This window comes from Haematobia irritans, chromosome 3 (assembly GCF_050003625.1).
Source record: "Haematobia irritans isolate KBUSLIRL chromosome 3, ASM5000362v1, whole genome shotgun sequence".
Classification (NCBI taxonomy): domain Eukaryota; kingdom Metazoa; phylum Arthropoda; class Insecta; order Diptera; family Muscidae; genus Haematobia; species Haematobia irritans.
Genome location: NC_134399.1, coordinates 48,749,596 through 48,772,389, shown reverse-complemented (window position 1 = coordinate 48,772,389; position 22,794 = coordinate 48,749,596). Strand labels below are relative to the sequence as shown.

General features: G+C 32.6%; 3 long non-coding RNA genes across 3 annotated transcripts; 2 read left to right on the top strand and 1 right to left on the bottom strand.

Moving 5' to 3' along the window:
- The first annotated feature begins 790 nt into the window (after positions 1-790).
- On the top strand, positions 791-2,181 carry LOC142230360 (uncharacterized). Its single transcript, XR_012720667.1, has 2 exons — positions 791-1,009; positions 1,096-2,181. It is a non-coding gene; the product is annotated as an uncharacterized LOC142230360 (long non-coding RNA).
- Positions 2,182-3,240: 1,059 nt separating this feature from the next.
- On the bottom strand, positions 3,241-5,066 carry LOC142230359 (uncharacterized). Its single transcript, XR_012720666.1, has 3 exons — positions 4,487-5,066; positions 3,995-4,421; positions 3,241-3,930 (listed from the first exon to the last, which is right to left on the bottom strand). It is a non-coding gene; the product is annotated as an uncharacterized LOC142230359 (long non-coding RNA).
- A 16,663-nt stretch (positions 5,067-21,729) lies between these two features.
- LOC142232057 (uncharacterized) lies at positions 21,730-22,230 on the top strand. Its single transcript, XR_012721000.1, has 2 exons — positions 21,730-21,961; positions 22,030-22,230. It is a non-coding gene; the product is annotated as an uncharacterized LOC142232057 (long non-coding RNA).
- The last annotated feature ends 564 nt before the right edge of the window (positions 22,231-22,794 follow it).

The window sequence follows — 22,794 nt, the reverse complement described above, 5'->3', positions numbered from 1 at the left end:
AATATACAATTCTTATTGTTGCCAGTTTTAAAGAAATATCGTCATGAATTAACTAACTTTTTTTATATTGCACAATACAAATTTTCTTAGAGAGTAATCTTCCTTTTATTCTCTGACAAAATTTGTTATTATATTTGTAAATAAATAATTATTAAAATCTTTATAAATACCAACAAAAAAAGTCTTTAAAATAAGCAACAATAAAAGAATTTAAAAGTCTTTAAAAATAGCAATAAAAAAAGTAAAGAAAGAATGTATATATTTACTTTGAAAACATACAAAAACAAAAAAACTTCATCTAAAGATTAATGATTACAAAACCAATCAATAAGAAAATATATCTATATGTGTTGCGGGCGCTTGAACCGACGTCCTCTCTTTGGGTTACGGCCATCAGGTGCAATCGGCCGGATGGCATATTTATTTCGAAAATATTATCGTTTTGGCGTTCAGGCCTCGGTGTGCCACTAAGTTATGAAACCGTTTATGGCTGATCACGACACCATATGTGGTGGTAATAGAATAGAGGGGATGATGATATATTTTATTTTTTTTTTGTGGCGAAAAAGGTATTCGGTGTCATGCCAAGGCAGGAAATGAAATGTGGTTTCGAGAATACAGATGTTCGGCAGTTTCAGAGAAAGTACTGCCAAGTTTGGAATTTGAATATTTTGGTTACAACCGTGGGGTGCGATGCAACCATGTAGTACATGGACGGACAGACTGTGGGAATTGTTGGTAGGAATGAGGTATATAAATTAATATATAAAAACAATTAGAAGGCGCGATTTCAGATACTGTTTTTTAAGCGTCTGTAGAAAGCTTTAAAATGGTCGTCAATGATGGGACGCGGTCATTATCACCAGTGAGTCTGAGCAGACGGTGAAAGTGGCTGTTATACTGACCTTACATATATTTGCCAAGTTTAGTTGAATCTCGGTTCAAGAAGTCTGTGTTGGACAAAAAGATTTGTGCGTTTTATTGTGCTTTGTATCGTACATTGTTAGAAGTGAGTGATCAATAAAATTATTGGTAGAATTCGAATGTAAATCTAATGTAGTGTTCTGGTTGGTGTTCGTGTATTTCTTCTAATAGGGCGATCACATCACAAGTCCATAGTCAGAAGTTCGTGTATTTGGCAACAATCTAGGGATTCCGGAAGGTCTGCATTCTACATATACCCATCTATAAAGATCTTGGCATCGACTCCGGCACTTCCAACTAAGCCATATATTGTATTAGGCTGGAGGCATCATAAAATCTGGAGCTGAGTCAACTGGAAAATTCGAAAAGATTTCTAATATTAGCACTGAAAATTAAGGTAAAACAAATCTTTTTACTTACCCTTGAAAACGAGAGTGAGGCGTGTTAAGGCCAAATTGTTGTGGTGCTGCAGCAAGCAGTTTTCGCAGTCCCCGAAAACAAAAGCTAAAAAAAAAGAGAATAAAAAAAAAAGCAATTACTTACTGGTGATAATTTAAACATTTTAAAATTCTAAAACATAACATATTAACATATTTAACATATTGAAAAAAAAATACGTTTAATACTATTAAGCGCATAATATATAACTAAATGCACTACAAAAACTCAAACAAAGGAAACTATATCTCAAAACAACTAAGAAATTAAAACAGAAAAAAATAATAATTAACTAGGCTAAGATTTATGTAGTTTCGTTTTTTTTGTGGTTAAGTGTTAGAAACAATTATAAATTAGTGTTGTGTTTATTGTAAGGATAATTAATGCCAATAGAGAGAGATTCGTGAGCGTAGGATTTGTCGCACGAGCGTCTAGACAGTTTTTGAATTTTGCCTATTTCATCTTTTGGGATCAGTGAGTGTGTAAAATCCCACAAACTTAATTAAGAGAGCTCTTTTAGTTAGGAAATTTTAAGTAAAACAACTTTTGCGAGCCGTTAAAGGGCTGATAAATCAAAATACGTCTAGAATCTTAAACATAGGCAAATCTGAGCCAAGGGCTCACTTTAGTAATTAAAAATTGGTGTTAGTTGTTCAGTATAGTTTTTTTTTGAAAATTTGATTTTCTTTGTTGATTTTGTAATATCTAGGTTAAGGAAGACAAATATAGTATTTAAGGTGATTTATGTGTTAGAGGTATTATTTTTTTTAATCATGACCAAATAAAAAAAAATGTTTGTAATGTTTTACGATATTGAAATTATGATGTGCTAGTGTTGTTACTATGAGGAGGTAATCTGAGTGGAATAGGCATGTAAGGTGAGTGTGTGGATAATGGGGTCCTTGGTAAAAATAATGAGCTGGATAACAAGGATCATGGCAGGGAGGGCAAGGTGAGGGAGCATAAGACCAAGCTCCCACCGTCAGGCAGTGTGTTATGTGTATAATGATCGTTTTTTTTTTTTTTGGGAGATTTGTTTCGTCAAAGTTACCTTTTTTTTAGTGTTCGGTCTCGTGGGCTAAGGTGAAGGGTTGGAACCCTCTGAGAGGTTGTCATGAGCTGCCGGACACCGCCTTAGTGCTGATATATGAGATACGTAACATATGTTACAATAAGTATTTAAGATTTTTGTTAAATTATAAAAAAAAATAAAAAAAGAGTTGTTATATATGTAAATATATTTAATGTAATTCATTACTGTCATTATTATTACAAAACACAATAAAATATATATTGGTATGTGAAATATTAATAATTAAACTAACATGTGTTAAATAATTTAGAGGAACGGCTAGCTAACTTGAAATAGCTATGTTAATTTTAGGGGTATTTTCAAATATACATAACCGGCGAAGAAAATACCATGGATGACAGTCATTGTCATACGGGGAGGGCAGCCGCTAGGGACAATAACATCTTGTTCCTATGGATTCGAAATCTGTTGGCAAATTCAGAAAGCATTAATTTTGTTCACCCGTTCCAGTAATAGGACAAATTTATGTCAATTACGGCATACCATCTCTGGACCAGCTGATATACACCTACATAAAGATTACACATACTACCATACAGAAGTAAGGTCAGGGCTGTGAAAGCGTAATTGCTATTTACATGTCTCGGGTGATATCTGTAAGTTCCCATCTCTGGTCATATAAAACAATCCCAATAAACACAAACGTTTGAAAAATACTAAAATGCAATAATTTTTCAAACATTTTTTCAAAGGATTAGGGTAATATTCAAGTTGAGAAATTGTTGAGAAAATCGCGTTCTCAACAAAAAACAGACATTACCCTCAACAGTAAAATTCAACACAATAGCAATAATCTCTCAATTGTAATCCTCAAATTGAAATGCATTGCTACTCAATAATTTCTCAAACAGTTTTCAATGTGAGACAAATTAAAAACTAATATTGCTGCGAATATATTCTAACCACAATTTGCATGAAAGTCAATCCCAGTTCTTACTGAAAGTCAACACTAAATTTCTAGTGATTTTGTACATTTTATTAATTTTTTTCGTTAAAAATATAATAATATTAAAAATAACATTAACAATATATAAAAATAATAATATGTTATAATACCAATCAAAACATAATTATCTTATTAAAGGTATTAATAACTAAAACTATCAATACAACTTTAAATAACTTAAACATTTTTCATGTATAATTTCCCCCATAATGTTGGTGTCACATAACTATTAATTAATTATTAATTAATATGCTGACAATTTCAAATAATTTCTATCGAGGAACTTGCTGGCCTGCGTGTTAGAATAGATTCCATCAAGAGGAATTCACAAAATATCAAACTGATGACGGAATGTAAATTGATGTAATGCACATTTTCATCCAGAAGTTCTTGATTTAGGAACTGTTGCACTTTGTTTTAATTGGTTGCACTTTGCAAGTTTTCTGGAATCTTTTCTTTGTTGTTTCCTTCATCATTTTTTCACCGGTCAACATCTTCCAAGAATATAACATCCAATGATTTTAGTTTTCTGCAAAACAATCGAGTTTTGTGATTTTCATTACGTTTTCATTTCACTTTTTATTTTGACTTACCAATTATAATTACCGTTTTGGATTAATTTCAGTTTTATGTCAATAAAAATAACTGACCACGTACTTCGTGGCACAAAATGTATTGAAGCCCACAAAATTCCTCAAGAACGTTGGTGTCACAAAATTCTTGTAAAACGCATTAAAATTCGGGAAATTAGCAAGGAACTTGATGACTAGAGAGTTAGAATAAATTTCCAGCAATTTCAATTCACAAAATATCAAATTAAACCGATGATGCGATGTAAATTAAACTATAGGCGTGATGCGAATTATCACCCAGTAGTTGATATGGAAAAGCATAAATACCAAGTTTAATTCATTGTACTTTGATTTATGGAAACTTTCTCTTTTCGATAAGCCACCATCATTTTTCATTGGTCAACCTCTTAATGTTTCCAAGAATGCAGCATCCAAATATTTTAGTTTTCTGCAATGAGATTTAAATTTAGTGACTTCTCTAAAGTGTTGATTTAATTTTTCATATTGACTTACCAATTATTATAAACTATTTGAAGCAGTTCCAGTTACTTGTCCAACATTTTTTCATCGGTCAGCTTTTTAATGTTTTAAAGAACGTAGAATCCATAATTTTAGTTTTCGGCAAAGAGATATAATTTAGTGTCTTCCTTAAAGTTTCATATCATTTTTTTTATTTTCACTTACGTATTATTAGAAACTATTTGGAGTAAATTCAGTTTTTTGTCTAAAATGTTTTTTATTTCTTTCAATTGACCACGAACTTCGTTGCACAAACAAGTATTGAAAACCACATGGTTTTTTCGTTGCATTTTAGGGTAGTGTTTTGTCAAAGTTTTCTCATATTATCTTCAACCCCTTTTCAAAGATTTCGTCAACATTTTGGCAAATTGGAAGTAATTCGCAAACAATTTGAAGATGTATTGAATATGAGCTGTTTCAAGTCAAGTTGAATTTATGTTGATAATTATAGTTACCCTCAAACTGAAAAGTTGTTGCATTTGAAAAACGCTCATCCTGTGTTTATTGGGATATGGTACATCAAAAAAAACTTTAAATGTACAACCCAAACGCGGAAAAGAACCACCCCACCCGACGAGCTAAGCTGTGCCCTAACATCTCCGTACCATATCCGCAAAGGGGGTTGTCACATTTTGGCGCCCAGCAACATGGGGCGAATTTTTATGGCCGACTCATAGTCAACCAATTTTTGTCGCCCAACATCAGAACAATTTGAAATCTAGCATAAAATAGCCCATAACTTAGTCCAAAATTATCACTTGTACGGTGTCCCGGAAGGCAAAAAGAAATGCCATGCCTGTGTTGCAACGATATAAGATGTATAATTGAGTATTAAGTATTGATTGAATTGTAATTATAACAAAAAGCATGATATGATAGGCTAAATAGCTAGGATATCATTTGTTTTTGTATATAATTTACAATGATTTAAGAACATAAGCGTTTGAAGAAAACAATTTTTTTTTATATTTAGAGTCAGAACATTGTTAATGCCTTTCGAAGTAAAAATAAGTCCAACTAGTTTTCAAGATACTTTATTAATGAAATTTTCATTGAAAATTACACGTAGTTCTAAATTCATTGTGATTAAAATTTTTAATTAAACTTAATTTTTAATTAACCACTTAATTATATTTGAAATTCGATTACAGAACTGCGTTTCGAATCCAAAAAACGCTATTTCATCTTAGTCCGTTACAGAATTCAGCCTAGCAGAAAATGATAATAATCTGAAAAGACAAAGAAAATAAAAAAAAAATAATTAGAGATACTAATTTCATACAATAATAAATATATGTTCTAATTCTGTGTCTATGTTGATTGCTAACAACAAACATTACTAAATATTTTTATAGCATTCAAAATATATTTAAAATACTAAAACTAACACTACAATCCTATCTGTGGCCGTAATGATTGTCGAAACGATAAAGCTATTGAATTTTTATTTAATTATAATTTTACGTAATAATATTTGATTTAAAATAATTTGAATGAAATTAAATTCTTTTCTGCTGAACATATTCATATTTATTATATGAATAAACACTATTCTAATTATTCAAATTGCTAAACCGAAGAAAATTCTTATTGGGATATTTATTTTGTGCGACTAGGTCTGAAACGCCCAACAGAGACTTTATAGGTTAGGTACTTTTATAGGTTAGGTACTTTCTTATTCGAAATGGCTAATGGATTACTTCCATCTCGATCATCGAGCAGAATTGCTGCAAGAAGAAACAATTAGAATATTCCACCTATTAATGAAACAGACACGAATACGACGAACTCAGGTAGAATTGCAAGTGCCTTGAACAATATTACAGCGCATTTTAACTCATCTGCCACATCTGGTCAGAATCGCACTGTTATTTCAAATAATTCTATACCTCCATTACATTAAGTCTTTGAGTTTCTCACGAGAGTTGGGACCACATATAACCTCGTCACCGGAAACCAACCACTCAATTACGACCCCAGAGTATAGCAGCTTAACTGCACAAGGGATTCAAAGGGAGTATTCTAGAATGTCACGTCAAAATTCTAGACTGCCTCCATTGCCAGAGAACAATAACGCCATGAATCCAACTGCTCATGAAGAACAGAATATACGTAATTATACATACAACAAAACTTGGCATTGGGATACAAACCCATTACTCCACTACAACTCCAAAAATGGGGATTGAAATATGATGGGAGCTCAAAATCAGTGAGTGTTGAGGAATTTGTTTTTCGTGCGGAATCCTTAAGAATAGACTACAACTGCCCTTGGGATCCCTTCACAAGATTTTACCACCTTCTCACTGGTAGAGCCTATGACTGGATTTGGGAATTCCGTCAACAGAATCCTTATTGCCAGTGGGATCATTTGAAATACCATTTTAAGAGAAAATTTCGTAATTTTGAGTCCGACTTTGAGATACAAAAACGTATAATGGACAGACGTCAATTACAATCAGAATCTGCGGATTCGTTCATTTCAGACATTGTGAAACTGAAGAATGAAATCCGTATACAAATTCCTGAACATGAAATCGTACGACTAATTAAGGACAATTTGAGGGACGGCAGGGTCCAACTAATTTATCCAAAAGAAATCGAGACAATCGATGTCTTATTGGAAGAATGTAGAAGGGCCGAAAGAAATCTTGCGAAAAGGAATTCCTATCGCCAATTACAATATTCAAATTATAGGCGTGTGAATGAAATCGAATTCAATGGTTCTACGACTGAGGACGGAAATCTTGGAATCGAGGAAGTAGCGCACAAACAATTTCCAAACAGACCTCTTGTATGTTGGAAATGTAAGAAACCAGGACATTCTTTCATCGACTGCACACTTGAGCAAAGAAATATTTTTTGCTTTAGGTGTGGGTTCGATGGGGTAACTTCTCCAAAATGCCCTAAATGTTTGGGAAACACTGCCAAGAACATGGTGAAACCTGGACCAGCATGTTCACCGACGGAGACAGCCCAGTAGATATACAGAATCAATATTTGAAATATGAAACTGATTATAACGCTAACGAGGTAAATTACACGGACAAAAATTCTGGCGACAATGATTTATCAACTGACTAGGAGGTGACAAATACTAACAACGATAATGACTCAATGAACCTCGATATTTTGAATGTAAAACTAAGTCAGGTAACAAATAATGATCGGATGATGGAAGAACAAAAGGTACATAGGAACAACGTCCGAAAAAGTACTCTGAAGCCGAATAAGATGGAAAGTAAACCCAAGTTTTTGAAGAGAATAATTCCGTATGAACAACGACTAGTCGAATATGAGAGAAGACGGGAGGAAATCTTTTCTGATTTCGTACCTGTTCAAGGCAAAAATGTGCGAAAGGCAAGAAAGGGTTATGCTCGAAGAAGACAGGAGCGAAACGAAATTGCTTTGGCGTGTATAAAAATGGACGAGGACATAAGACCATACAAGAATGTCATTCTGAATGGCATAGAACTTAAAGGGTTGATGGACAGTGGTGCCTCAATTAGCTGTTTGGGAAGAAACTGTATTGAGAATTGTAGATTTTAAATCCGTCATAAATACTGCCGACGGTAAAATGCATTCTATAATAGGAAAGGTCAATTTGAATGTGCAATGTGGTTCAAAATCGGAAATTATAACGTTTTATTTGGTCCCAAATCTTAAACAAGATTTGATGTTAGGGTATGATTGTTGGCCGAAGTTGGGTATTCGGATTTGCAAAGATAATGTTATTGGGGAAATCGAAACGATAGATTCAAAACAACATATTTTGACTTCAGGGCAAAAATCTATCCTGGACCAAGTAAAACTATCTTTTCGGTGTTATACAGAATTTGGATTGGGGATGACCAATATCGAGAAACACACAATTGATGTGGGAAATGCCACACCGAGGAAAATGCGATACTACCCAGTTAGCCCTGCTGTACAGAATCTAATGTACAAAGAATTAGACAGGATGCTTGAACTGGATGTAATCGAAGTTGCTACTAATGCGGAATGGAATAACCGGGTTACTTTGGTTATGAAACCGAACAAAAACCGACTATGTTTGGATGCGAGGGAATTGAATAAGGTGCCAAGGAAGGACCCCTACCCTCTACCAAACATAGATGGTTTATTGGCACGGTTAGGAGATACCCATTTTATATCTGCAATTGATCTGAAGGATGCATTCTGGCAGATTCCTCTGGAGGAATCAAGCAGGCCACTGACAGCATTCACAGTCCAAGGCAGGTCTCATTACCAGTTTAAAGTAATGCCCTTTGGACTGTGTAATGCTGCTCAACGTATGTGCCGCTTGATGGACAAAGTGATTCCTCCAGAATTGAATGACCGAGTTTTTGTGTATCTGGATGATCTATTGGTGGTGTCTCCAACGTTTGATTCGCATATAGAGCTTCTGGATATAGTTGGCAAGAGGTTGACATATGCAGGACTAATCATCAATATGGAGAAATCCAAATTTTGTTACACCGAACTGAAATACCTCGGTTATATAGTCGGCGGTGGGAAATTAATGCCTGACCAATCTAAGATTGAAGCGATTTTGAACATAAAACCACCTAAAAGTGCAAAGGACGTGAGGAAATTCCTAGGTATCGTAGGATGGTACAGGCGTTTTATTAGCGATTTTTCTACTTTGACAGCCCCATTAACGGACACCCTTAAAAAATCAAGTAAATTTGTATTGACACAAGAGGCAAAGGATTCGTTTGAAAAATTGAAAAATTGTCTTGTATCTAGCCCTGTTCTTAGAAGCCCGGACTTCTCGAAACCGTTTTTTGTTCAATGTGATGCGTCCAATGTCGGAGTAGGTGCTGTATTGTTTCAGAAAGACAGTAATGACGAGGAGCATCCCATTGAATATTTTTCAAAAAAAAAACTAAATTCAGCACAACGGAATTATTTAATGACCGAAAAGGAGTGTCTAGCTGTTTTTCTTGCTATAGAAAGATTTCGACAATACATAGAGCTAATGGATTTTACAGTTCTAACCGATCACTCTAGTTTTCAATGGCTAATGAGGCAAAATGATTTAAGTGAACGCCTCGCAAGATGGAGTTTGAAGTTACAAAGGTACACATTTAAGATCGAGCATAGAAAGGGAACAAAGAACATAGTACCTGATATGTTGTCGAGATTTGATATGGAAGAAATAACAGCTAACACAACAGGTATTTTGAATTTTGACTCTGAAGAATTCAAAAGTGCGAAATATTTGGATTTGATTGAATCCATACAACAAAACGAGAATGCACTGCCTGACTTGAGGATTTGTGATGGTATTGTTTACAAAAGGGTGAAATTTAACACCGATGATGTCGAGTCGGAGGCAGATTGTTGGAAAATATGGCTACCTGTTGAATTGACGAATCGAATAATAAGAAAGTCTCACGACGAGAATACTCTACATGGTGGGGTTGCAAAAACTTTGTATAATGTCAGGGAATATTTTTATTGGCCATCTATGGTCAACCAAATAAAAGATTTCGTTCAGCATTGTGAAGTATGCAAAGAGACTAAGCACCCAAAACAAACGCTAAGACCACCGATGGGAAATGAGGTCATGACACAAAGGCCATTCCAGAAGATTTATATAGATTTTTTAGGGCCTTATCCCCGCACGAAATCTGGAAAAGCATTTATTTTTATTGTGTTAGACCATAAAACAAAATTTTTTATTTTAAGAGCAATGCCGAAGGCAACGACAAATTTGGTAAATAGATTTCTGGTTGAAGAAATCTTTCATAAATTTGGAGTGCCGGAAATTCTTCATTCCGATAATGGTAAACAGTTTACCTCTGAGGCATTCCAGAATATGCTAAAAACATTTGGCATTCGTCATATCAAAACAGCCATTCACTCATCACAAGCGAATGCAAGTGAGCGAGTGAACCAAACAATCCTCAGTAGCATACGGAGTTTTATAAAATCTGATCAAACGAAATGGGATGAAAATCTATCAAAGATTGAATGCTCACTTAGGACAACAATTCACTCTTCGACTGGGACAACACCATATTTTGCATTGATGGGATATAACATGATTACTCATGCGGATGCCTACAAAATATTAAGAAGATTGGGAGCATTGGGAGATAGTGAGACAAATGTCCTATCAAAAGCACCACAGATGCAAATAGTACACAAACGGATAAGTGATAATATGCATGAGGCATATTTACGAAATGCAAAGACCTACAACAAGAGAAGCCGACTAGTCGCGTTCGAACCTGGTCAGGAAGTTTATCGTAAACATTTTACTCAGAGCAATTTTTCTAAAGGCATAAATGCCAAACTGTGTAAACCATGGTTGAAATGTAGAATTCGAGGAGCAATAGGAAATAGTCAATATGAGGTCGAAGACCTTAAGGGCAATCTAATTGGAATTATTCACGCCCAACACCTTAAACAGTGAACCAAAATTTGTACTTAAGCACGAAATCTACTTTCTACATCGTTTCTCATCATTTGCTATTCATTACGGCACACATAAAATTTGTTTATTGCAGCATCAGTGTTGAGAATCCATGTTGACAATTTTGTTGGAAATCCGCTTTGGAAAAATCCTGGTTGAGAAATTGTACCTGTAAAGGAGAAATGGAATTATTAGAATATGGTAAACAAAAAGAACCTGTAGGGACAAAAGTAGAAAGAGAAAAATTAGTTTCACGGTTGCACAAGATATAAAATAATTTCAAACTTATCTTTACATCCATTGTTTCATTGCCATGATTATATTACTACCAAATACATCAGGTATACAATGTCCGCATCCATGATGCATATGATCACATAAATACAAATGGAATCATCAGTTGTATTAAGACACATCCATCATTTGTCATCCTCTTTCACCGCATTATCGACAAAAACAAATTTTTGTTTTCAACGAAATTCCCAACGAATAATTTCATGCTTTTGGCTTCATTTATATTCAAATCCATTGTTGCAAAAATTCCAGTTCAGTCAATATCCCATAGATGGTCCTATGAAAAAAAATTGTAGTATTAAAAATATTTGATATATACATGTAAACAATATAGAAAAATTATTCAAAGAAACTAGACGATTATATTTATCTTCAAGCCACATTAGTCCAGTATTAAAATCAAGCAACCAATTCCAATCAGTTACAACCAATATCACCAGCCATTCCTGCCACGAGCCATATCCAACATACGTTAGGTATCTATCTCACAATCAACCAATGCATCATAACAATATAAACAGGCAGAATTTTATGGCAAAATATACATCCATTTCTTTTATGTACGTCCACATCATAACAACAATAACCAGAAATATCCAACAAACAAGTTTCATTTTCGCATAGTCTTCCACATAGGCCACATTTCCAAGAAAATTTCCAAAACATTTTTTTAGGCTCTTTAGTTTCTTCCCCATGAAATTAATTGTCATACATTTTGTCAATTGTCCAAATCCATATCAATTGTCCTACATACACGGATGAAAAAGACTGTTTTTCATATGTTTGGCTATAAACATTATATGTTTGGAACACAAATTTTTAAACACAATATTTTTGAGTGCAAGCATATAATGTTCATAAACTAGAATAACATGTTTGGGACATATATGTTAAATATAATATGCTTGGATGCAAACATATATTAATTTAGAAATAGCCTATAAACATATATGTGTTTAGTAGTTTGGAGCGCTATTTAACAGGGAGCGATATTGAATTAGGTTGGTGGTTGTTGCTTGTTATTACAAAATTAACATTTTATTTTTCCTTGGGCAATTGATCTGCTACTTCTTTGATCCTTACAAACTGTGTGGTCCGCTGTTCGAATCCCCGGCCGGCAAAAGGTAAAATTAAAATAAAAAAATCATAAAATTGAATAATTTCTTCTACAATGTTTGTATCACAGAAAAAAGTGCTAAGAACTAAAAAATCTCGTGGAAGTGAGAAAGATGTGGGGGAATATACAATTAGGCAGAAACAAAATTTTGAGCATTCAGGTCGAAAACCTATGTTGTTAGCACTGTGGTGACAACCTTGGCTACACACTTCTAAAAAATACAAGTGAAAAAAATATTAATGAAAAAGCAAAGGTAAATTGATTTTTTTAAAAACTTCTATATTTTAGAAGTGTGTAGCCAAGGTTGTCACCACACTACCCCCCTTCTAGCGGAAAGCGATTTTTTTATTTCTCATTGGTGTATTTCTCGGCAATATGCTTAAATATTAATGAAAAAGCAAAGGTAAATTGATTTTTTTAAAAACTTCTATATTTTAGAAGTGTGTAGCCAAGGTTGTCACCACAGCACCTATATTACCTGTTTATTTTCATAATTCATTATGATTGTAAATATATAAATAAATAAATAAAATTTTGAGCACAATATTGTTTGGGAGAATTTTTTTTAAGCATATAATATTTTTGGGTGCAAAATGCTTCCAAACATATTATATGTTCACATAATAACATATTGTTTTTTGGAAGACAACATTATTGAATTTGGATGCAAAAATACAAAATGTTTGGAACTTAGACTACCCAAACATATATTGTTTAGACCAATATGCTTTCAAACATATTATATATTGGAAGAGATCAAACATATAAATGTTTGGGCAATACCCAAAAATGTATATACTTGAAGCAAAATATGTTTGGGAGTATATGTTACAGAAGCGATTTTTTGTAAGGGTGTAGAGAAGAGAATAAAACCATAAATAAAGTGTTAAATACATATACCTGAAAATACAAACGATATTAGTAAATCATTCAAAGGAGTATCCAACAATAAAACTTATCTTATGCCACAGTTGTTTTGAGTCAAAAATTACATATCCACAATCTTCTACACGGTTGAAAAAGACTGTTTTTCATATGTTTGGCTATAAACATTATATGTTTGGAACACAAATTTTTAAACACAATATTTTTGAGTGCAAGCATATAATGTTCATAAACTAGCATAACATGTTTGGGACATATATGTTAATATGTTAGAACATATTATGTTTGGGGAATAAAATGTTTGTAAATATAATATGCTTGAATGCAAACATATATTAATTTAGAAATAGCCTATTAACATATATGTGTTTAGTAGCTTGGAGCGCTATTTAACAGGGAGCGATATTGAATTAAGTTGGTGGTTGTTGCTTGTTATTACAAAATTAACATTTTATTTTTCCTTGGGCAATTGATCAGCTACTTCCTTGATCCTTACAAACTGTGTGGTCCGCTGTTCGAATCCCCGTCCGGCAAAAGGTAAAATTAAAATAAAAAAATCATACAATTGAATAATTTCTTCTACAATGTTTGTATTACAGAAAAAGGTGCTAAGAACTAAAAAATCTCGTGGAAGTGAGAAAGATGTGGGGGAATATACAATTGGGCAGAAACAAAATTTTGAGCATTCAGGTCGAAAACCTATGTGGTTAGCACCTATATTACCTGTTTATTTTCATAATTCATTATGATTGTAAATATATAAATAAATAAATAAAATTTTGAGCACAATATTGTTTGGGAGAATTTTTTTAAGCATATAATATTTTTGGGTGCAAAATGCTTCCAAACATATTATATGTTCACATAATAACATATTGTTTTTTGGAAGACAACATTATTGAATTTGGATGCAAAAATACAAAATGTTTGGAACTTAGACAACCCAAACATATATTGTTTAGACCAATATGCTTTCAAACATATTATATATTGGAAGAGATCAAACATATAAATGTTTGGGCAATACCCAAAAATGTATATGCTTGAAGCAAAATATGTTTGGGAGTATATGTTACAGAAGCGATTTTTTGTGAGCGTGTATGTATGTATATATGTTGTTGTCCAATAGCATTTGCAATTCATCAGATAGGAAATAGAGACGTTTGTTTACTCCACGCATATTCCTTCAACATTAACCACATAACACCATCGTAGAAATAGCCATGTTACAAACAAAAACACCTCTCACATCATCGACTGTCAAATGGCACAGAATTTTGTTTCATTCATTCTACCAGCATCAAACATAGCATCATTCGCACTCATGACCATATAACATACAAAACCTTTTTGGAAACAGAGAAGAAAACATTATTTATGACCATGAAATCCATGCACATTATCTTACCTGCGATGGACATACACCTTTTTGGAACACAGAAATGCACATCTACATGATTGTCCACTTGTGGATTGTGTGGGCAAAACAATGAATTACCATTGTTACCTGTGTAACTATGCGCATAGAAATTGTTGCATACCATCAAATGCTAATTGTAAGATACACACCAACAGCAACACAAATTAGAAATATACATTTTGAATATTAGAATGTTTAATGGAAAATATTTTTTTCTTACTTACCCTTATGAAATCAAAATATGGTTTCATTGTTGTTTTGTTTGTCAACAACCGCTGCTATCGCGAATGCACACACACAACCATAAAATAAAAACACACGCTTCGATGAATGTAGGCAAAAATATTTTCTTTGCTAAATAACAACCTTTGCCCAACACTTTTGTACTCCTCGAGTTCCATAAAAAGTGTTGGCTTTGTTAGGGTTGCCTTTATATTTGGAACTTACACTTCAACAGTTTTTTTTATTTCATTTATATTTTTTTCGAAATGTTGTCATGGCGGCTGTTGTTGTCTTGTTGTACAACTTGCTTTCACATGACCATGCGGTTAGAGCGCCTCGATCAGTCATTCCAATTGAACAACGGCAAAGTAGAGAACGTGTGAAAGAGGAAAGAGTCGGATAAAATTAAGTTGACTTTCAATGTGTGCAGTTAATAGGCAAACTATAAGAAACGTACAAAATTCTTCTTTTACTGGGAAATAATATTTTATTTTTAATAAAAAGGGGCAAGGCCGTAGCCAGGATTTTAATTCTGGGGGGGTGGGGTTCAACTTAAAAAAAAAATATTCACATAATCTCATGTGTAGAAAATTTTATTTATGCATAGGTATGTATACAATATTTTTATAATATTAAATTGAGCCGACGGGTTTTTTGGGCAGCAAATAAATCAATTACTTCTTCAGTCGGCACATTTATTCGGCGATGAACCGACATTAATGCCAATCCTTTGAGCCTACTCTCGCTAGTCGAATTTCTAAGATACGTCTTTAATCTCTTCATTGTTGAAAATGAAAGTTCGGATGAGTACGTAGTAACTGCAGGGACGGAAAATGCAGTACTATAGTACTTTTTTCAATACTTTTTCATCCCGGGCAGTACCGTAGTACCCCCGCGAATGATTTAGTACCTTTTGTGTAGACATTTTTGAGTCGATATCAGATTCATGGTACAATAGCTTTGACAAAATATTTTAATATTTTGAGAAAGTCTTTATCAATCTTATTTGCTAATAGTCTTTTACAAATATGGCAAAACAGACATGTTCATGTGGGAAGAAAATCTCGATTTTGTAAAAGACATAGTCAAAAACAGGATTTTATTGAACTTCAAGATTGTTTTAGTTGAAAAAAGAATGCGATTCTATATTATCGATTTTTTATTTCGGTAGAAAATGTTGTCAAAATTTTATTTCTATATAGAATTTTTGCAAAATTTTATTTTTATAGAAAATTTTGTCAAAATTTTATTTCAATTGAAAATTTTGTACAAATTTTATTTCTATAGGAAATTTTTGCAAAATTTTATTTCTATAGAAAAAATTTTGCAACATTCTTTATCTACAGATTTTTTTTGCAAAATTTTATTTCTACAAAAAATTTTGGCAAAATTTTTTTTATATAGAAAATTTTGTCAAAATTTTATTTTCTTTAAAATTTAGTCTCTTGACAATAATTTTCCAGTGAAATTTTTGTGAAATTTAGTACCTTTCCGGACAAAAAATACCTTTTTTGTACTTTCTTAAAAATTGTATTTTCCATCCCAGATTAACTGGCAAAGTGACCAAGTGCTTCCATCGCTGAATTAGGCAGGTTCTTTTCGCAGGGTTTGCGCCATTTCATTTACACATGTGTGTTTGGCTGTTTCGTTGTTGTTGCTATGGCCAAACAATGCGAGTCATGTTCACAAAAAGAACAACAAACACAAATAAAAAGCAGAAAGACATTTCCCAAAAATGAAATTTGTGGTGCGAGAACAAAAACAATTTGTTTTTTTCGACCGTCGTTTGACGGGCTTTTCAACTAGTATTCTATGATTTGTGCAAGTTTTATAGGTAAGCGTTTTTCAAAATAAAACCTTACACTGAAAAAACAGTGAACCCACCAGGAAGAAAACTTTCGGTTAATTTTTGAAAATTTTTAATATTTGTAGAAAATTTTAACTAAACAGTATTACAAACGTTGGCATCACGCCGATGTCATAAAAAATAAGTAAATATTTTTCGACAAATTCAAGAAAATTTATTAGACATAACTAAGTTTTTTCACTTGTTAAAGAAAATTTTGTAGTTTGAAGGAAAAACTTGGAGTTCAAAATTGCAAGAATGTCTTTAGTGACATACGAAGTTCATGATGGACGCATTTTTGGTAAAATTTACAAATTGAAAGAAATTCTGAACTATTTTGTGGAAGACACGAATTTAGTTCATCTTTATGCTTTATTTGAGTATATTTTTTTGCTTGATTTTAGTCAATTTAACTAACGTACACAAAAAATTATTAGAGTAAATGAAACTTTCTCCAAACATAATAATTCCATGAACTACCATAAAGTTAAATTGGCTTTAGTGAAATAGAGAGTTCACTTTTTTTTTTTGAGTGTAAGCTTTTCTTCAACATCTTCGATAAGATTTTTCTATGCAGTTAAAAATATATATTTATTTATATGAAAATATTCATTCATTTCGGGGGGGGGGGGGGGGGGGTTTGATCCCCCTCATCCCCCCCTGAATACGGCCTTGAAAAGGGGTAAGGATAATGTTACTATTATATGATTTTCTTTAATTGGTTGAAATTAAGACTTGTGGTATCTAAATCACGTTTAAGTTCCATTCAATAGAATTCCAGTGGGAACGTGTGGTGCATGATTTGAGTTATAGATTAATTTCAATTAAATAAATATATATATTTTTTTTACGACTGTTGATTTTTTTTATTTTTTCATTTTCCAATTTACAATCAAGTCTATGTTAAAATCACATATAATTCACGTGTTACCACAGGCTTTTCTTTTGTATTTCGGTCTGAGTAGAAAGTTATATCACATTTCATCTATCTGGTAATTTGCTTAAAATAAAAAATAAGACTTAATACACATTAAAATTTTGTGGATGTTAATGAAATATGTAATTTTCTATGAAAGTAAATGTTTTCATACCGAAATGCAACAAAAATATAAATTTCTTTTACAAAATTTTCATTTGGCCATTATATATGTCCATCTATACAGTCCAAGGCCCCTTTATGTGTATGTACTGTACGAAACAGATTCTCGATCAGCAAGAAGCTCGTGCGGCATCTATATTTGATTGTCGGGAGCTCAATCTTACATGTTTTGTGTCAAAGTCACCCTGTCCTATTATGACCACGTGGTAATACCATCTCCCCAAGGTAATAACGTTTATGTAAAATTCTTTGCAAGTTTGTTTGAATTGTTCAATGTGGATTTTTCTTTGAAACCACATGTTGTGCTGTAAACCAGGTATATTTTGCCTCGTGCCATAATATCACAAAATCACATAATATAAACTAACCTACACCCAAAGAAATTTGTTAGTAGGGTCAGCAGAAAAGTATGCTAAAACAGCAGAAAGTCTGCTGAAAAAGGGACAGCAGTCACTGTTTGCTGAAATAGCAAACATTTCCTGCTATTTTTGAAGCTCGATAAAACTAAAACATGTTTTATTTTGGCTAAAACAAATAAAAATGTCAACTTAGGAGCTATCCTAACATAATTAAAACAATATTTTATGATTATCTATAGTATTTGACAAAAAAATCTGAATATTTATGGAATTGAGGCATAACAGCAAACAAAATGTTTGCTGATCGTATTTAGGAGCTTGTAAGTATATTACAGTGCAAAAATATACCAAAAACTACTTTTGGTTCTTAAATATGCTTTGGGGAAAATTTTATAAATTGTTGTTCATTTGGGCCTAAAGTACAAAAATATAACAGCAGACATCGACTGCTGTTTTTAGCAGACTTTTTTCTATGAGTGTAATATTAATCATATTCGAATGGTTACCACTAAAAATAATTATCAACTAATCTTCAATAATTTCGCTGACCAAAAGAAAAACGACAACATTAATTGAAATAATTTGGCTAAAACTAAGAAATTCTTACAAAAATCTAATTAAAAATCCTTAAAATTCACAAAAAAAATATGAACAAAGTTATCTAAAACTATCAAAAGCATTCAAATTTTACCGATAATAAAAACGAAACTTAAAAATTCATAAGAAATTAAAATAATATATATTTGAACCTAAAACTAAATATTGCACAAAAAAAAAATGAGAAAGATATTTTAAAAACAAACAAAAAATATATTAAATATCTACAATTATACTGACTAGAATTAAGTTTGTATTAATATCATGCATTAAGAAATTAAGTAATCAATTTATTTCATAAAACTCTTTGTAAATAAAAAAATTTTAAAAAAATTAAACTTTAATATACAATTCTTATTGTTGCCAGTTTTAAAGAAATATCGTCATGAATTAACTAACTTTTCTTATATTGCACAATTCAAATTTTCTTAGAGAGTAATCTTCCCTTTATTCTCTGACAAAATTTGTCATTATATTTGAAAATAAATAATTATTAAAATCTTTATAAATTCCAACAATATCAACAAAAAAAAGTCTTTAAAATAAGCAACAATAAAAGAATTTAAAAGTCGTTAAAAATAGCAATAAAAAAAGTAAAGAAAGAATATATATATTTACTTTGAAAACATACAAAAACCAAAAAACTTCATCTAAAGATTAATGATTACAAAACCAATCAATAAGAAAATATATCTATATGTTACAATAAGTATTTAAGATTTTTGTTAAATTATAAAAAAATAAAAATAGAGTTGTCATATATGTAAATATATTTAATGTAATTCATTACTGCCATTATTATTACAAAACACAATAAAATATATATTGGTATGTGAAATATTAATAATTAAACTAACACGTGTTAAATAATTTAGAGGAAGGCAGAATATGTAACGGCTAGCTAACTTGAAATAGCTATGTTAATTTTAGGGGTATTTTCAAATATACATAACCGGCGAAGAAAATACCATGGATGACAGTCATTGTCATACGGGGAGGGCAGCCGCTAGGGACAATAACATCTTGTTCCTATGGATTCGAAATCTGTTGGCAAATTCAGAAAGCATTAATTTTGTTCACCCGTTCCAGTAATAGGACAAATTTATGTCAATTACGACATACCATCTCTGGACCAGCTGATATACACCTACATAAAGATTACACATACTACCATACAGAAGTACGGTCAGGGCTGTGAAAGCGTAATTGCTATTTACATGTCCCGGGTGATATCTGTAAGTTCCCATCTCTGGTCATATAAAACAATATGGTACATCAAAAAAACTTTAAATGTACAACCCAAACGCGGAAAAGAACCACCCCACCCGACGAGCTAAGCTGTGCCCTAACCATATCCGTACCATATCCGCAAAGGGGGTTGTCACACTCTTTCTTGCACTTGCTGCTCTCCTCTTTACACATTTAAATTGTTCCTATCATATGGACTTATAATTACTGATACTGATATTGTTCCAAATTAGCCCTTTGGCCTTGGTACATTGACGTAATTCATAAAAAATAAATAAAAAAGTTGCTACATTTAGTTCATTAAAGAATAACCATAAATCCATACGATATTATATCAAGCTCTTCAATTTTTCTAAGGGCTTTAATTCACCACTACATATTTCTCTTTCTCATTTATATCATATAAACGAAAACAATATATATTTCGTATTTGTTTATTTTTTTTTTTTTTAAACGATAAAAAATAAATGACTTTCATCTTACTTGTTAAAGAAGATTGTAAAAGCTTTTAATTATTGGATTAGTGATAGGCTTTGTTTTAGTCATGGCATGCAAATACATGAAATGTCTGCGTGTATGTAATCCTCTTTTCTATATTATCCATTTTTTGAGGCTCAACAAATGATTTCTCACCTGCCCAAAGCATGCGAACGTGTATTTAATTGTTTGTAATTATCCTTTGGTGTGATGTTGGCGGTAGTGTTATGTAGGCATCCAAGTTTCTAACCCACCAAAAATGGCGCATTCAACAAGTTAGTTTTGGTTTGATAAAATTTTCTAAGAAATAAAAAATTAAAAAAATTTCTAAAGAAATACAGATTTCGTAGATTATTTTTGGCGATATGGACCAAATGTTGTGTGATTGGCCATTGGCTATATTTAACTAAAGACCGATGTGGACCAATTTTTGCATGGCTGTTAGAGACAATATACTAACCCACGTACCAAATTTCAACCGGATCAGATGAATTTTACTCTTTCAAGAGGTTCCTGAGGTCAAATCTTGGGATCGGTTTATATGAGGGCTATATATAATTATGGACCGATATCAACCAATTTGGGCATGTTTGTTAGAGACCTTATACTTACACCACGTACCAAATTTCAACCGAATCGGATAACTTTTGTTCCTCCCAGAGGCTCTGGTGGTCCGTTTATATGGAGGGTATAAGTAAAAGTGGTCCGATATAGCCCATTTTCAATACCATCCGTCTTACATCAATAATAACTACATGTTTCGTCTCCTTCTGGTTGTTGCAAACATATGCACTAACTGGTCCACAGTGTGGACATGGTTTAAAAAGGGGGGCGGAGCTCGTAGCCTGCAAGTGAACATTACTGATTCAGGCGTTCGAATACTACAAACTCCACGAGAGTAAAAGTGAGTACTAAGTTCGAGTTTAATTGCTAAAGTGAAAACTAAATCAGCAAAAAAAGGCATAAAATTATACATAGATAGCCCAAAGCAAATTTTCACAAAGTTTGTATTCCTTAAAATGGATTATTAGAGGAAAGTAATCGTGAAAAACAACGAATTTAGCTGCTAAACTCGAACTTAATACTCACCTTAACTCAAAATCCAAACAAATTAGTATTTATTTATTTACTTTTTACCATTTTTTCATGTTCGTTTCTTCTTCTTCTCTGTATGTGACATTCACTTGAGATGTGTTTCTTTCCGAGTATTACTATTATACCCTGCCAGCATTTCAAAGTTCCATTTCATCCTCATCGCTACCACAGTCTCGTAAATGTCACCACAACCATCGCGAACTGTGATGGGGGAAGCATATCAAAAAGTACAAAATGTACATGAAAGTATTTTGCCATCACTACTGTTAGAAGAGCCATTTTATTTTTTGTGAAACGCCAAGCGCAACCAGCTTGTTATATTTTATTTAAATAAAAACGAAAATAAAATGCTGAAAACATAGTTATTACGCTTAACATTGTGAAAAGTAAATTGGTGAACAATTTTTGACTTTCCAAATGGAATAAAGTGATAGTTTTTCAAATATTTTTCCAGACACGCTGCCTCCATTGGGAATAAAAGTACTGGCTGATAGACGCTACAACATTTAATTTACAACTTGTAACTCAACATCAATCTCTTATTAATGCATAAAAATGTGTTAAATGTGATGTGATAGCCGTATAAATGTTATATTTATGAGAATTTATAAATGTTTCATAAAATTAATAAACATCTAAACAATCGTGTTTTAAAGGGTGATTCTTTTGAGGTTAGGATTTTCATGCATTAGTATTTGACAGATCACGTGGGATTTCAGACATGGTGTCAAAGAGAAAGATGCTCAGTATGCTTTGACATTTCATCATGAATAGACTTACTAACGAGCAACGCTTGCAAATCATTGAATTTTATTACCAAAATCAGTGGCAGAAAATCCGCTTTTTTATCGACAAATTTTGTTCAGCGATGAGGCTCATTTCTGGTTGAATGGCTACGTAAATAAGCAAAATTGCCGCATTTGGAGTGAAGAGCAACCAGAAGCCGTTCAAGAACTGCCCATGCATCCCGAAAAATGCACTGTTTGGTGTGGTTTGTACGCTGGTGGAATCATTGGACCGTATTTTTTCAAAGATGCTGTTGGACGCAACGTTACGGTGAATGGCGATCGCTATCGTTCGATGCTAACAAACTTTTTGTTGCCAAAAATGGAAGAACTGAACTTGGTTGACATGTGGTTTCAACAAGATGGCGCTACATGCCACACAGCTCGCGATTCTATGGCCATTTTGAGGGAAAACTTCGGAGAACAATTCATCT